The 14,217-nt window shown below is 56.0% G+C and overlaps 1 protein-coding gene across 1 annotated transcript in view; it reads right to left on the bottom strand.

Moving 5' to 3' along the window:
* Positions 1-14,118, bottom strand: part of COL23A1 (collagen type XXIII alpha 1 chain) — a 222,852-nt gene extending 208,734 nt beyond the window's left edge. The window contains exon 1 of the mRNA XM_027775906.1: positions 14,109-14,118. The gene's annotated coding sequence lies outside the window, so the exon portion shown is untranslated. The remainder of the gene's footprint in view (positions 1-14,108) is intronic.
* Positions 14,119-14,217: the final 99 nt, after the last annotated feature.

The following is a 14,217-nucleotide window of genomic DNA, read 5'->3' as shown; positions in this document are numbered from 1 at the left end:
ACATCAAGTTACCTACAAAGGACATCCCATCAGGCTAACAGAAGACCTCTCATCGGAAACAATGCAAGCAAGGAAAGAATGGGAAAATATATTCAGAGCATTAAGGGAAAAGCAGTTTCAACCAAGAATACTGTACTCGGCAAGATTATCCTTCATATGGGAAGAAAAGACAAGAACATTCTCAGATAAACAAAACCTGAAAGGATTTAGCAGCACCAGAACAGATCTCCAAGAAGTTCTCAAGGGAATGCTATGCCAGGAAAATTAAATACAGACACACAGAAATAAGAGTTCAAAAACTAAGAGAATGGCCAACTTAATTATAGAGACACGTCTGGAGTTGAATATTATATCCCAGAATTCAATCAGAAAAGTCAAAGCACAACAGAAGACAGAGCACATGAGGCTGAACGGGTGAAACAGCATTCTATGACTTTTTTTTTGAGAGGTTTTCACTGTAGGGTGCGTGCGCTCACCAGACAGAGAGAGACAGAGAGACAGAAAGCGAGAAATCACCCCCCAGGGGGGATGGCCACACCGCAATCCCTTCTCCTCCATTCTCCTCTCGGGATCTTGGGCATGCATGCACACGCGACCAGCGTGAGTTTAGTCGACTACGTGGGAGTCCAGCGACATAGCCATTACGCTAACTGCTGGTCCCAGCATTTTATGACTTTTGACTAAAACGTTGCTGCTTTTCCTCTAGGCTTTATTGTCTGGTTTTAAGGATTTGTGTCCTGTCTTGAGCTGCCAGTAGGTTCGTGTTCCTACCATTGGAACAGAATCCTAACTTGTTCCCTGGCTTTAAGTTTTAAGCAAAGTTCCTTAGGATTTATTTTATTTAAGTTAAAACTGCTTTTCTTGACACTATCAGCTGAACTTGCTATTGAAAGTAGTTAGATTATTTAAGAAATTATGTGATCAATACAATGTGGGGGAGAAAGGAATGGAAGACAACTGTAGACACCAGAGATAGTGTGAGAAGAGGGTGGGAAAGGACAGAGGGTCAGAAATAGGGGTTAAAAAATACACACACACACACACACACACACACACACACACATAAAATGAAACTAGAAATGGAAAATTATTGACGATAACATGCATGATTAAACACTATGCAGTATATTCTGGATGGGAAATCACATTTTGTATGTTGTGACGATGCTTAGGGGATGAATGAAAATTAATTAAATTTTTAAAAATTTTCCCCCCCAAAAAAAAACTAAACCTGTTTTTCTTGAAATTAAAAAAAAAAGCATTAAAAATATCTATTTGATGACTGCAGTAAGCTATATAGCCCCAGCTAGGTGCTACTTTATAGTATGTTCAGTCTACTCACTGAGGCTTATGCCTAAAGTCAGACTTGTGTTCATGGATATTTTGCTATTCAAAATATTTATAGATTAATTAAGATCTTCAGTGAATCAATAAAATGTGGGGGAACAGGCATAGAAAGCAACCATGGATCCCAGAGACAGTGTGGGAGGAGGGTGGGACACGGCAGAGGGTGAGAGACAGGGAATCAAGGACGGCAAAAATGACAAAATACACAGGAAACAAGAAATGGAGAATTGTTGACGATAACACGTATGTTGATGTGCTTGACTGAGCCGATATACAGTGTACTCTGGATGGGAAATCTCATTTTGTCTGCTGTAATGATGTACAGTGAATGAATATAAACAAATAAATTTAAATTTAAAAAATTCTAACGAAATATTCTTTGGTGTTCAGGTTGGTAAAAATGATTTGAAAGCCTCAACTCTTTCCTCTCAAGGATCTGGCAGCAACTCCAGCATCTGCAAACAATATGGCCCTGGATTTACATATGCAAACAAGCCCGCCTCTGAGCGTAAATAAAAGAAGTCTGGGGAGAGCCGAGATGTGGGGCCTCCCTGCCAGAAGGGCGGAGGGGAACGAAGTCTGGAGGGTTGGTGGCTCCACGGTAAGAAGCATTGCCGGGCCCGGTGACACATGTACCCCGCCAGTGCTGGCGGGCGCTGGTCCTGAGAGCCTCCCCAGACATGTGAGCACACCCTTGGAGGCCCCGACTTGACGAGACACAGCCGACCGCAGAGCCGGTGCAATGAATGCTCTGCAGAGTACTGCAGATAAGGCCGCAAGACTTTTCCATCCCTCGACTGGGAAGTCCTATTCCAGGGAACATGGGCTAAGGAAATGAAGGCACTTTTTACTCCAGTAAAAGTCTAAAACCTTGGAAGGAGAGAAAGAGCCAAGGTGAAGACCGAAATCTCCCTGCTGAGGGCAATTTTTAAATTATGGACAGAGGATTCTGCCGCAGGAGCAATCCCGCTAATCCGGCACCACGCACACCAGGAAAACTTGCCAGGAATCAGACCCTTGAAGCCACAGCCACGTCTCCTCTGTCCCCCTTCCCTGCATCTCATTGCCACCAGCCACCTGCCACCCGGAGGACCATATGTACATGCCCCATGCACCCTTGGTGTGAACCAGCTAGAGCGTCAGGGTTGCTGCTTACTTCCTACGGGCCGGGCTGGCTTCTGGTCGTCCCGGGGAGCCCCATGACGTTGGGACACCTAGTATACCCATTTACCAAGAGAAAACGGAGACTAGCGAAGGGCCAAGGGGACTTAAAGCCTCAAATCCACTGACCGTGATCATGAAGCAAGACAACTTCGGCTTACAAGCAATTTCCATGCCTACCAAAAAAAAAAAGTTTAAAAAATTGCTGTCAAAAGCCAGACCACGGGCCAGCAGGTAGCTTGGTGGTTAAAGGTGCTAGATTCCCACATGGTCAACTGTGGTTCGAATCCCAGACCTGGTGGCTTGCTTTCTCACTCTCTCTCTTTCTCTCTCTCGCTCTCCCTATATGGTAAAATTGAAATAAACAAATGAATAAATAAAAATTAAATAAAATAATTCTTTAAATTTTTTTTAAAAAAGCCAGGCCATTCAAAACTGTACGGAGAAACGTAAGATGAGTGTGTGCAAAGACTGGGAGAGCAGGAGGGATTTGAACCCAGCAGCACGGAGGGGAGTGGAGGTGTGCACCTGCTCCGGGGGGCAGTGGGGCAGAGTGCTGAGCCCGCACCTGCCGGCCCACAGGACTACCACAGAACGCGCTTCCGTGGAGGGGCACAGGTTAAAAGCAAATGGACAAGCAAGTCACCCTGTAGGCTGGAGCGTCCCAGGACGGGTGCGGCGTACTGCGCGTGATCCAGCCGGCAGTGGGCTGGCAGCCACGGCGGCCAAGGCCCTAACAGACTGTCGGCCTAGCTGGGAGTGTGGCGGCCGCGGGCAGCCTGCAGTGGCCGCACGGGATGAAATCACAATGCGTCCCAGAACGTCCCGGCTGTTGAGCAGTGCGCTATATAAGAAAACCGTGCGACACAGTTTCCTTTTATTTATTTATTTTTTTGGAAGAGGTTTTTGCTACAGGGCACATGCACTTGTCAGAGGGACAGAGAGAGACAGACAGAAAGTGAGATATCATCCCCCGGGGGGATGGCCACACCACAATCCCTTCTCCTCCATTCTCCTCTCGGGATCTTGGGCACGCACGCACACGCGCTCGGTGTGAGTTTTGGCCACCAGGTCTGGGACGCGAACCGCAATCGACTACATGGGAGTCCAGCGACATAGCCAGTATGCCAACTGCTGGTCCATGGCATAGCTTCCTGAAGACTGAAGGGGAACAATGAAGCTGACCTAAGTAACTCTGGAAAATCAGGTTTGGACGAAGACAACAGAAACTGTTCTGTTAGGTACAGTTGTTTCTCACTGGGTGCATGCTCGCAACTTCGAAGCTACTCTGTATACATTTTAGGGCCACAGGAAGAAGTAATGATAGCCAGGTTTCCAGGGACGGAGGAATTCCAAGTAAGCAGAGAGGAAAAGCTGGAGTGAACCGCCCTCTAATCAGGAGTGCAGTCAGTGTGTCGGAAGCTGCCCAGGTCACGTCATGGGAAACGACTGACACCTAGGTCAGGCCACTGACTGGGGGGACCGTGGTGACATCACAACTGCAGCTAAGGGTTCTGCGGTGTCCAGGAGGTCCTGGAGCAGGGGCCAGTGGTGGAGGAGGGGCCTGGTGAGACCTGAGTCAAGTCTGCAGTTCGGTTTAGGGGGAGGGGCGGCAGAATCTCACTGATTACCAAATAAGATATAGCTCTGTAATATTTATTTATGCACTCACTCGTTTATTTAGCTACTGGACTCATGCGCTTGCCAGAGAGAGAGAGTGAGAGATCACTCCCTGGGAGGCGCGGCCGCACCGCAGTCCCTCCTCCATCCTCCTCTCAGGATTTTGGGCAAGCATACACATGCATCTGGTGTGATTTTCAGCTGCCAGGTCCGGACTCAAACCACGTGGGATCCAGCTACCTTACTCACCACACCACGGGCTGGCCCCAACAGAGCTATTCTTGATAGGAACCCTGATCACCTCCAGCCCGTACGGGAATGTCAAGACCATCTTGAAAACTGGAGGAGGTAGCCCCGAGGCTTCATGGTATTCCTCTCTCGGTCTGTTAGGATCTTGCTGGGTTACTAGTGGGACAGCACTGCCAATGCACTTGATCTGGCCCTCTCTAGTAACTGGACTAGTTTTCCATTGCTGTGTAACTCACTGCCACAGAGCAGCTTAACACGGCACAGCTCGTGGTCAGAGGTCTGGACGTGGCCGAGTGCCAACTGCACTCGGGGTCCCAGAGGCAGAAACCAGTGTCAGCTGGGGTTTCTTCTGGAGTTGGAGGCCTGCTTTCAAGTGGCATCTCCTATTCCTTTTCTTTTTCTTTTTCTTTTAGGTTTTTGCCATAGGGCTTGTGTGCTCACCAAAGACAGACAGTGAAAAGGAAGGCGTGGAGGTTAAGGCACTGGATCCCACGTGGCTGACTGCACAGTTGGAGTCCCGGACCCGGCGGCTTGAAAAGTCGCTCCAGGTGCGTACGCATGCGTGCATGTGTGTGTGTGTGTGTGTGTGTGTGTGTGTGCGTGTGCACGTGTGTGAGCTCAAGATCTTGAGAGGAGTCTGAAGGAGAAGGGTTTGTGACATGGCCATTCCCCCACGGGGTCATCTCTTTCTCTCTCTCTGTCCCTCTCTGAGAAGTGCATGCACTGTGTAACAAAAACTTAAAAGAAAAAGAGAAAGAAAGAAAAGAAAAGGGAGTGCAGGGGTTCCTGGGTGCAGGCAGGCAGGGGGCACGGGATGGCGGGGAGCAGATGCGGCAGGACAGGCGTGAGGGGAGACTGGTCTCTGTCTTGCTGCCCAGGCGACATCATAGCTGTACGAATACGTCAAAATTGATCACGTCACCCGTTTTAAACACGTGGAGTTCCCCGCATGTCATTACAACTAAAATTCCCAAATAACAAGAACCCCGAGGGTGCGGCTCCTGCAGGCTTGGCCAGGTGGCGAGCAGGTGTCCTGGGGTCAGAAGCCTGGCACGGAGCTTCGGATTCTGCCCCGGGGCCGGCAGCACCCCCCAGGCAGGATCTTGGCACAGACAAGCGTGCACCCAGACCTGCCCGGGCACTTGGCAGGAGGAATGCGGGTCTCAGCAGGGGCTCCCATCGGCATGGCATGCCGGTGACTCTCCAAACCACAGTAGCAAACAGCTTTGCGTAGGGCCCTGCTCAGTCCCCAGACACAGTAGCAAAGCGTGCTTTGACAGGGCTGCTCTCCAAGCACGTGGCCTTCAGTGAGCCTCATTCCAGCCCCATCCCCAGTGGTGGCCATTACTTCCCACCAGGACTTGCCTGCCAGGGCTCTCCAGGCTGGGCTGACCAGGAAACCATCGGTGGCCCCGGGGAGGGGGGACTGGGCTGCAGCTGGCACAGCTTTGGAGGGGAGGAGAGCCTTCAGGCAGCACCGGGCAGGCAGCACTGTTCTTGGTAGCTCTTCACGCCAGGTCCTGCTAATGTCCCTCTGCTCCCCGCTGGCCCTAGCCCTGTGGTTCTGTCCACAGTGGACATCTAGCGTTCCGAACTGATGACCTCAGGGCCGAGTCGGGTCTTGACTGCGAGTTAGCAAGGCAGGGCTGGGGAAGGCAGGGCTGGGGAGCGCAGGGCCGGGAGCGCAGGGCCAGGGAGCACAGGGCCAGGCAGCTCAGGCGCAGGGCCGGGGAGCGCAGGGCCGGGAGCGCAGGGCCAGGCAGTGCAGGGGCAGCTGCTCAGCATGCCTTGTTGCACCATTCCCGGGAGGTCACTTCACCTCGTCCTCACCAACACAGAGCGAGGTGGACACTGCCACCCTGCCTTCAGAGGAGGGAGTCCAGGCTTGGAAATGCCCCCTGATTTGTCCCAGGACACTGGCCAGTTTGGAGGCAGCTCAGGACTCCAATTCAGGTCACGGGCCCGGCAGGGCTCAGTTAAGGGGCTCTCAGGGCAACCTCGCCGGGCAAAGCTCTGGGGGAGGGCCAGGCGGGCTCCCAACTGGGCACATTAGACAGTGGCTCTGAGTCCGTCGCTGCTCTCACGTGTGCACACACGCACACACGCGCATTCATGTGCACGGGTGAGCACGCCCTCACAGGCACCCACACACTCACCCATGTGCACCTGCATACACTCGCGGGCCCTCACACGGGCTCTCCTCACTGCCCCCCAGTCCATGTCCACCCTGGGACTCGCCCTCCGTCTGACCACACCCTCAGCAGTGTGAGGACGAGGAGCTGGGGGAGGGCCGGGTGTCCTAGAGGGGCGCCTCACTAGGGGACGGCCCCACCGCTGTGACCGCCTTTCCTCGAGGCCCAGAGTCCGGCGGATTCCACCTCAGCCGTCTTTCAGAAACGGCAGAACGCCTTCTGGTTGTCTCATGACCCGATTCCCAGCTCGAAGCTGGAAGTGAACTCAGGTTTCGAGTTGACACTAGCCATTGGCGGGCACCTTGGCACACCCTGCTGCCCGGTCTGCAGCTGTGTCAGAAAATCGCGCTTCTCTTCATCTGCCAGCATGAACCGAAGCGGATGTGCGTGGGGGCTCGACCCCCGGCTGGTCACGAGCGCGTGGCCGTGGGCGCCGAGCTGCCAGCCAGAAAGGCCGATCAGGTGGTTGCCTGCCCTTCCACAAGGACAGATTTGTCTAAGTATTTTCAAGAACAATTTGATTTTTATTTTGGTCACAACTATAAATCTTTTTAATTAAGTGGAAAAGTCTCATTCTGCTCAGCTGAGAGGGACTCAGAAGACAGGGTTATGTGGCCAACTCAGTCTTTGCCTTTCTTCGGCAGCCAGGCCGCAGCTCTCGGCGTGCAGACTCAGAGACCGGGCGCGGGGGCCCTTTCTGCCCCTGCATGTCGTTAGTGGGATGGCAGAGCCCCGTCTTAAGAAGGACTTAAGAAGGGACCAGCAGATAGTGTAGCAGTTATTTCACTGGATTCCCACATGGCTAACTACAGTTCGAGTCCCAGACCCGGCAGCTCGAAACTCACGCCGGGCGCGTGTGCATGCGTGTCTAAGATCCCGAGAGGAGACTGGAGGAGAAGGGATTGCAGTGTGGCCATCCCCCAGGGTGTGATTTTTCACTTTCTGTCTGTCTCTCTAGCAAGTGCACACACCCTATAACAAAAATCTCTCTAAAAACTTAAAAAAAAAAAAAAAAAGCCTTGCAGTCAGCCTTGTTACCATGGGCCTCCTCTGCAGTTAGCAAATGGACAGCGACATCCCTTCTCGAGTCAGAGAGCGGGCAAGGCAGAAGCGCCCGCTTCCAGGTAGGTACCAAGCACTGAGGGCTTTGTACTTCGCCTTGTTCAATTCCCAGAGAGGCCTTGGGAGGAAAGTCCACACCCGGGGGGGGGTGGCAGTGGGCACACGGGAGGGGTGGCACTGCAGCCATCCACCCCGCTGGGCAGTGGTGGAGCTGGCACGGGAGCTCAAGTCACCAGGACACACACCATCCCTCGCGGCTGTCTCAGGGATGTCCACACTCGCACAAAAAGCTGCTGCTGCTCAAAGCTAAACCATCGCCCCACTGGGTCTCCAGGGCTGCAGAAGGCCGGGGCTGCGGGGTTGGCTGACACAGGCAGCACTGTCACCAGGGCTGGTCACAGGTGTTCATGTGAATCCCTTCACCCAGGGCACAAGTCCGCGCTGAACTCCTTCCCAAGCCCTAGGAGTACCCTGCCCGGACTTCCCTCAAACGCACGTCTGCAAGCGTGTTTTCCTCCACGGCTCGTGCTTGGTCCCGAGACGCGCTTCCGGACGTGGGGAAGGGAGAGCTGTGCCAGCAACCGAAGATGAGCCCTGCTCCTGCGCGGAGAGGACCGGCGGGGACCCCAAACTGAGCCCTGCTTGCGCACAAGAGCGGAGACCCGGCAGGCGAGCAGAGCGCCGGCTCTGCGAAATGCCACCCGAGAAAGGCTGCGGGGACACCCGCTCGGGCTCGGGCGATGGAGGGCTGCCCGATTCCGGAACGGGAAAACATTTCAAAGAAAGGTTTCTGCACCAAACCAAGTAAGCCTGATTCCCAGATGAAACCTTCAGGCTTCCTCCCAGCTGTGTGAGGGCTTCCTGTGTGATCAGTTGCTTTTTGCTTTCAAGAACAATGACGAATCCAACAGACATAAAAATGCAACTCAAAGATCCATCGAGTCCCGTGCCCGTCATAAAGCTCGCAGCACGACTTTGGATGGCGCCCAGCTCGCAAACCTACCCTGAAATTCAAACCAAACACAAAGCCCTGGAGACATTTTTCTTTTCTCTCTTTTAGTAACTGTCAGAGGGAATGTGCGCTCACCAGAGTGACAGAGGAAGCACGCACCCCCAGGCGGCGTGTGCATCCTTCTCCTCCCTTCCTCCATCCTGTCCGGATTTGGGGCACACATGCACACCCACTAGGTGCGTTTTTCAAGTTGTCAGGGCTGGGATTTGAACTGTGGCTGACCATGTGGGATCCAATTCCTTAGCTAGCTAAGGAATTTTCTCTGTTTTGTTTTGTTTTGTTTTTGAGAGGATTTTGCTATAGGGCGCGTGCGCTCGCCAGACAGACAGAGAGACAAAGAGACAGAAAGCGAGAAATCATCCCCCCCAGGGGAGATGGCCACACCACAATCCCTTCTCCTCCATTCTCCTCTCGGGATCTTGGGCACACACACACACGTGCCCGGCGTGAGTTTAAGCCACAGGGTCCAGGACTCGAACCGCAGTTGGCTACATGGGAGTCCAGTGACATAGCCATTACGTAATTGCTGGTCCCTCTCTCTTTCTTTTTTTAATTGCCAGAGGACACCTGTGCTCCCAGAGACAGAGAGGGAGGAAGCACCCGCCACCAACGGGGCCCTGTCACACGGCCATCTCCTCTCCTCCACTTCACCATCTTGTCGAGACCTTGGCACGCACACATACGCTCCTGGCATGTTTACAGGCCACCGGGGCTAGGACTGGAACCATGGTGGGCCATTTGCAATTGGCTCCCTCAACCACCAGGCCATGAGGCCGGCCTGACACCTTTCTTCACTGAGTTCCTCTGTGTCCCAAAGAATAACAGAGGCAAGCAAACTTCCCCAGAGAAGCTCGGCTGTACCGTTAGCTATGCGACCAGCACATATGGGGCGGCCTCAGGGCCATACTGACCACGGGCATGGGCTCTCCATGGGCCACCGTGCAGCCACCACCACCAGACGCGACACGGAGACCGGGCCACCTGGGGGCTTATAATCCGGTGAGTGCAAGTCTGCGCAGGGGCGAGGCTGAGGGGACGGGCGGGAGTCCTGCAGCCCTTGACACAGGGCGGTAGGACAGTCAGTGACACTAGTCATGCCAAATCAAGACCCTGCTTGGTTATTACATCTAACCAGAGAAGGAAAGGCGGGCTGGGGGGCTGTTTCCAAACGGGCTCTCGGGCCCTAAGACAAGGAGGGAGCCCGGCAGCAGGAGGCGGCGGCAAAGGAAAAGGGCGCAGGCCGTGGGTCCCCACCGCCTCTGCCGGTGCCTCACAGGAGCGCTCGGGTGTCCCTGGCGGCAGAGGCAAGCGAGACCAGGGCTCAGGGCCGACGCCGCCCTCCACCAGCTCCGGCCAGGCTCCAGACCTCGTAAGCCCCTGTGGTCCGTGTCAACTCCGTTTTAGCCAGATCACCCACACGTCACCACCCTCAGTGCCGAACGGGTTCCCGGTCAGACGCCATTGACCGGCGCCATCGGATTGCCCTGACCTGCTTAGGTCGGTGTGGATGGATCCCCTGGCGTTTGCTCCTGGAGAGTTTCCGCTCGCCACTGCCCAAGGACGGCGTGTGTGGAGTCCGGCCTCCCTCTCTCCCTGGGCCGACCCATCGCAGCAGACCCGAGACCTGTCACGGGGTCCTGAGTCCGCCCTCGCTGGCCTGGAACAGGGCTATGGGACTACCTGGTCAGTGGCACAGCCCCTCTGCCACCAGCTGCCCCGAGCCCCCCACCTGCCCCATGGTAGGACTGTGGTTGCAGAGTTCCCAAAGAGCCCAGCCCAGGAAATGCCCAAGTGAGGGAGTCGTCGCAGGCCAGACTGTCCCCCCATGTCCTCTGTGGTGACAGGGGCTCTACGTCACCTGGCCAATGCTCCCACTCCGTCTTCCTTTCCAACAAAGCCTCAATCCTGACCCTGGCAGTGTACCCACCCTCGGGGACGAGCCGCACTGGGCAAGCCTCCTCTGGCCATCCCTTCACCTTTGCCAGTGACCAGGTAATGCTGACTATGCTGCCCATATAAAAAGGTCTCCTGAAAGGCATGGGAAAGTTTTCTCATTGACCTAAGTTAAAACGGAAATCTGAAGAGGATGGCTCTCTTTTCCTGGCCCCATCTCTCTACCTTCACTAATCCCGTGTGAACACATGCTCGGAGCTATGGCAGCCACCTTGCAGGCATGAGGAAAGCACAAGAGAACGGCACGCTTAGTTTACGCGGCCGGCGGTGGTACATACGACTGCGTGGACTGACCCCTGTGGAAGGTTCTGGGTTTGTGTCCAGAGACCTCCATGACCCAGGCCGGGCCGAAGCTGCAGGGGCTGCAGTGGCACTGGGGCCCATCGGGGTGCCTTCTCTCCTGCTCTGTGTCTCTCGCTTGTGAGAGGAAGGAGTGAAGGTCTCCCCCAACACCGCGCCTGCTCTGGGTGCCCGTCCTGCTCATCGCAGCCCAGGGAAGAGCATGGGGGCCAGCAGTGGTCCGGGTCTCTCCTCCGCCCATGAGAACCCCGGCACCTGCCCTGCTCCCCTGGTATGGTTCAACCCGTGTATGGACTCCCCACCTTCAACGCCCACGCGGGCAAGTCCAGTCCCACGGCTCCGCGGTGCCTGTGAACGGACGCCCGGCAGCTGGCTCGTTCTAAACACGCCGTTATTCCGAGCGCTCCCAAACTGCTGCAGGAAGGGGAAAGAACGAGAGAGAGAGAGAGAGAGAGAGAGGCCAGAACGGAGTGGAGAGGGAAGTGCGTGTGCCAGGAAGTAATCGCAAAGGAAGTTTCCTCGGCTTGGGAGCAGGAAGTGTCAAGGAAACAGGGTAGCCGTGACTTACACCCCGCCAGTTTGCCATGGGGTTCGGTGAGAGCGGACACCGTGGAGCAGTCCCGGCAATTCTCAGGCTGCCAGCGGCCAAACAAGCTGCACCGGCTTCTGGATTTGACAGTGACTTAACCGAGCCGCGCGGTCGGTGGCGGGGGCTGGGAGAGCCTGGATTTTACCCTCCGTCTCTGGGCTTTTCTTGTTTTCGAACTGATTGGTCTGGACAATGGAAGGCCAACAGCCAACAATAAATCCATTGTAAGCTGGAAATGGTCTCCTCTGAATGCGACTAAATATTTCTGTAATCCTGGCATTAAAATGTTGGCTATAGTAGGAAAGCCCTGCCCCCCAACTGAGCGTTTGCAGCGCTGTAACTACGGGGGACCGAGATGGCCGGAGACGGCCGGAGACGGCCGGCCTGCACAGGCAGCCCATGTAGACCACGTAGAGAGCAAAATAGCAGACGTCCTTTTCGCTGAATTACCTTCAGGCAAACCGAAGACAGAATCGTACTGGCTCTGACTGAGGCTTGTTTTTATACTCCAAACCCCATTTCTTCCCTTTCGTGCCACGGAGGCCTTAGATAATCATGATTAACAGGAACATTTCTTTTGCCTTTTAACTTCCCAAATCTGTGTTATCGGGCACATCAGCTAGCCCCAGGAAAGGTTATCCACAGTAGTTCCCAAGGGGACGCAGGGAAGGGGCCCCTGTTAACAGTGGCCTTTGTCGGTCAATCGTTTTTCCTGATGTTAAAGTACCGGTGCTTGGCAAGGACTTCTTTTCTTTAATGTGGACAAGCTCTGCCTCCGATACCCTGCCAACAAGCCAGCTGGCGAGAAGGCTGGCTGCAGCGGCCCGGTCGGTGCCCACGCTCCGGCACCGGCACCGGCACCGGCTGACCGAGGCTTCCCTGGGAGCAAAGGGAGCAGCAGAGCAAGGCCCTCTTTCCGGGAGCCACGCTCCACGCTGTGCTCACGTGGCCTTCCTACCCCGTGGTTCAGGAAGGCGCCTGCACAGCCATGGAAAGCCCACCCCTGGTGCCCACGCCACCTCCAGGGCACTCAGCTCGGCCAAGGAAGTCCCGGTCACCGGCCAGGCCACGAACAGTTCCCATCTCGACACCTGAGAATGGCCAGTAGACGCCTTGCCTGGTCTCTGGGGAAGCCCAGACCACTTCGGGCTCGGCCGCCTACAGTCTCGGGTGCCAGCGCTCAGGGGTGGCAGGGACTACCTGGCCGGCTCAGAACCCCAGCCCAGCAGCCCCAGACACTGCCCTCAGGTCACTAGTTCAGTGTGAGCTGACCGGTACAGCAAAGCCCAGAACTGGAGCTCCCCTGGCTTTCTGTAGGCGAGCCCGAGGCTGCGCTGGCTCCCGCCCCTGCCCCATGGGGTGGGTCACTGCCCGGGTGAATTCAGTGTCCCAGAGCATAGTGAAGTCAGCCCTGGCCAAAGTTCAGGACTGAAGACTCAACTCTTCAAGAGAGGCAGCTTTCGCAGGACCCTGCTCCCTACTGTGACAGATACGTGTTGCAAGTGTGGTGTAAAAGGGATTTGTGACCTAACCAGGCGTGTGGTTTCTTTTAGCCCAGCAGCCCTATCAGAGCGCAGAGCTTGCCAAGTCAGTGCGGCACCCTGGTCCCCAGGGACCTGCCAAGCGAAGGCGGCAACTGAATCGTCCCCCAGCGCGGCCGGCAGGGCTGGGAGGGGCGGCCGAGAAAGACCAGAGATGAGCGCGGGAAGTTCCAGCACCCAGGGACAGCGAGCACAGGGGGTGGTGCAGTCTTCTCCCGTTCTCCTGGAGTCCAAACTAACAGTGGGTTAACGCACCCACAGGGGGCCAGCCTGGGAGACTGCTGTGGGCCTCCCGCCCTCTCCGCTCCCTTGAAACCGGCCCGTGTCGCACAACTACGGCTGCCCCTTGGGCAGTACCTGGGGGTCAGGGGCCCGCTTCTCCCAGGGGAGGATGGCCACTTTCCCCGCTGGGCCCCAGCTCTGGTGGGGGAGCGCCACACAAAGGTGGTCACGGGTTTTTGCTTTTGTTGTTTATTCTAATTTGCTATAGGGCGCAGGCGCTCTTGCCAGAGACATGAAAGGGAAAGTGAGGAATTACTCCCTAGGGTGGATGGCCACAACCCAACCCCTTCTCTATTGCCGCAGGATTTGGGGCACGCATGCCCACGAGCCCAGCGTGGTTTTCAAGCCACCAGTCGTGGGATCCGGCCGCCTTAACCACCACGCCACCTGCTGGCCCAAGGCGGAGTACGTTTGGGCGAGGACTTCGAGGTCCCAAACGTGGCTCCCGCCCTGAAGAACAAACACAGTGGAAATCTCAAGCCTTGGAATCTCACGAGGCCCGCAGGGTGAGCGCGCGGCCGCACGACCCCGACACGCACGCCCCGGCAGGGTGGGCTGCGTCCCCACTCGCAGCCTGAAACCAGAGCCCAGGTCGGCGGGCCCGGGCTGGCTGTGGTCCCCAGCCCCTGCCGAACGCATGTGCGCGCCCCCGTAGGTCTGCCCGCCCCGGGCGCGCGCTCGGCCCCTCCACCGTGGCCGCCAGCCTCTGCAGGTAGCCTCTACGGGCGCTGGGGACAGGGCTGCGACAAGAGTCACCGGACACTTTCCGTCCCAGCCCCACCGTGGTCGTGGGCACTCACTGCAGGCGGGAAGCGGCGTGTCCAAGTGCCCGCCCCCGTGGGGACTCAGCTCTGAAGTCCATGTCTGTCCTGTCCCCTAAACGCCCGCCTTCCCCGCGGTGGGCCCTCG

This window comes from Tupaia chinensis, unplaced genomic scaffold (genome assembly GCF_000334495.1).
Source record: "Tupaia chinensis unplaced genomic scaffold, TupChi_1.0 Scaffold000612_1, whole genome shotgun sequence".
NCBI classification, from domain to species: domain Eukaryota; kingdom Metazoa; phylum Chordata; class Mammalia; order Scandentia; family Tupaiidae; genus Tupaia; species Tupaia belangeri.
The sequence above is the reverse complement of the archived record's forward strand: the minus strand, read 5'-3'. Positions and strand labels throughout refer to the sequence as shown.